Below are 3,003 nucleotides of genomic sequence, written 5' to 3' on the forward strand. Positions count from 1 at the left end.
ATAATTTAAAACTTGAGGCCAGGTGCAGTGGCTCACGCCTGTAATCCCAACACTTTGGGAGGCCAAGGAAGGCAGATCACCTGAGGTCGGGAGTTCGAGACCAGCTTGACCAACATGGAGAAACACGTCTCTACTAAAAATACAAAATTAGCCAGGAATGGTGGCACATGCCTGTAATCCCAGCTACTCGGGAGGCTGAGGCAGGAGAATCACTTGAACACGGGAGGTGGAGGTTGTGGTGAGCAGATATCATGCCATAGCACTCCAGGCTGGGCAACAAGAGTGAAACTCCGTCTCAAAACAACAACAAAAACAAACTTCAGGAAGTTGATTCTCCATTTCTATTTATTTATTATTATTTTTTTAGATATGGTCATGCTCTGTCGCCCAGGCTGGAGTGCAGCGGCACGATCACGGCTCCCTGCAGCCTCCACCTCCTGGGCTGAAAAAATCCTCCCATCTCAGCCTCCTGAGTTGCTGGGACTACAAGTTCCGCCACTACTCCCTGCTAATTTTTGTATTTTTTTGCAGAGATGGGGTTTTGCCATGTCTCTACAAAAAACGAGACTTCTGGGGTCCAAGAAGACTTCCGCCCGCCTCGGCCTCTCAAAGTGTTGGGATTACAGGCGTTAGAACCAGGCGCCCTCCTGGTTCTACATTTTTGAAGTCAACAAGTAACAGCATGTGTATTGTAAAAACTGCGGTGCTTAATATTAAAGCAAGAGAAAAATAAAACTTTTTTTTTTTTTTTTTAATTAAGGTGATGTTTTGCTTTGTTGCCTGGGCTGGGGTATGGTGGTGCGATCTCCGCTCACTGCAACCTCCGCCTCCCAGGTTCAAGCGATTCTCCTGTCCCAGGCTCCTGAGTAGCTGGGATTACAGGTGCCCACCACCAGGCCCGGCTAATTTTTGTATTTTTAGTATTTTTAGTAGAGACAGGTTTTCACCATCTTGGCCAGGCTAGTCTCGAACTCCCGACCTCAGGTGATCACCCGCCTCAGCCTCCCAAAGCACTGGGATTAGAGGTGAGAGTCACCGTGCCCAGCCGAAAAACCCAACTTTTGGGGAAAAAATCCATTCAAAGGAGTACACATAAAATATACGCACAGTTCGAAGAATAATACAATAAAGGTATTATATTATTTCAGGTAGAGGTAAAGGTACCCTCTCTGTCTACCAGGGCGGGAAGGCTGCCTAGAGGCTGGCACTCAAGCACCTGGGGACCGGCTTCCTCCAGCGAGGCGCTACTGAGTACCCGCTCTGATTAAGCCTCTCCACAGGCTGGTCTCGAACTCCTGCCCTCGGGCGATCCTCCCTGGAGCTTCTCCTGGAAACAGGGAAGTTTCCAGGGCCAGGGACAGCAACCCGCCCACCACCCCCTTTGTCTCTGCCAGTCCTGGGGATGTGGATCCCCTCAGCAGGCACCACGTTTTCCATGGCTGAGGCAAGGACAGGCCTCCTGCCAGGAAACCCAACATGGCGGGAAACCTGGTTGTCCCTTGGGCCTCACTTTTCTCACCACGGAACCGAGTGCCGGGGAAAGAGTTTCCCCGTGCCTGGTTCCTGGTGCAGGGCTCAGTGGCGGAGAGGGGCGTGGCGGCTGTTGCGGCTGTTGCGGCTGTGGAAGCCCGATTTTCCTACCGCCTGCTCGGAAGATTTTCACTTCTCCGTGTCCCCGGGATCTGTCTCATCCTCTAATCTGAGCGCTAGGTTGTCGCTGGGGAAAATCTCGGGGTCGCATATTTGTTTTTGGCTTTCTGGGGGGCGGGGAAGTCAAGCCGCCATTTCAAAACAGGAAGTCCCCTTTCTCCCTGAATCATCTCGGCTCAGCCAGAAGTTAGAAGATGGAGGCGCCCACTGGGCTCATGGCTGGAATCCCAGCGATGTGGGAGGCCCAGGCGGGAGGATCGCCTGAGGGCAGAAGTTCGAGACCAGCCTGGCAATATGGAAAGACCCACCCCCCCCCACCCCGCCCCGTCTCTACAAAAAATACAAAAATTGGTCGGACGGTGTCGCTCGTCTGTAATCCCAGCTACTCGGGAGGCTGAGGTGGGAGGATCGATCGCTTGAGCCCAGAAGTTCGAGACCAGCCCAAACAACATAGCAAGACTTCACCTCTACAAAACCAAATTTGTTTTGGAGACAAGGTCTCACTGTGTCACCCAGGCTGTCGCCCAGGCTGCAGTGCAGTGGCATGATCTCGGCTTACTGCACCCTCCGCCTTGTGGGCTCAAATAATCTTCCCTCCTCCTGAGTAGCTGGGACCACAGATGTGGGCAGCCACGCCTAGCTAATTTTTTGGTTTTGGGTTGTTGTTGGGATTTTTTGTTTGTTTGTTTTTGTTTTTCTTTTTTTTTTTTTTACGGGGGGTGGGGGGTTAGAGACAGGGTTTCACCAGGTTGTTCAGGCTGGCCTTTGTAGTCCTGGACTCAAGCGATCCGCTAGTCTTGGCCTCCCAAAGTACAAGAATTACAGGCGTGAACCACAGTGCCCAGCAAATTTTTGTATTTTTAGTAGAGATGGAGGTTGCACCATGTTGGTCAGGCTGGTCTCGAACTCCTGACTTCAGATGATCCTCGCGCCTCAGTCTCCCAAAGTGCTGGGATTACAGGCATGAGTAACCGTGCCCGGCCAAAAAATACAACTTTTGGGGAAAAAATATATTCAACGGGGCACACACAAAATATACCCACAGTTTGAAGAATAACACAATAAATGCTCAGGTGCCCACCCCCTCCGTCTACGTGGGCGGTACAGAGCTCAGTGGTGGGGAGGGGCGTGGCGGATGTGAAAGCCCGATTGCTCGGAAGATTTTCACTTCTCTGTGCTCCCGGGATCTGTCTCATTCTCAAATTTGAGCTGTAAATCGTCGCTGGGGAAAATCTCCGGGCTGCATATTTGTTTTTGGCTTTCCGGAGGGCGGGGAAGTCAAGCCGCCATTTTAAAACCGGAAGTCCTTTCTCCCTGAATCATCTGGCTCAGCCAGAAGTTAGAAGATGGAGG

This window comes from Mandrillus leucophaeus, unplaced genomic scaffold, assembly GCF_000951045.1.
Source record: "Mandrillus leucophaeus isolate KB7577 unplaced genomic scaffold, Mleu.le_1.0 Scaffold35, whole genome shotgun sequence".
Taxonomy (NCBI): domain Eukaryota; kingdom Metazoa; phylum Chordata; class Mammalia; order Primates; family Cercopithecidae; genus Mandrillus; species Mandrillus leucophaeus.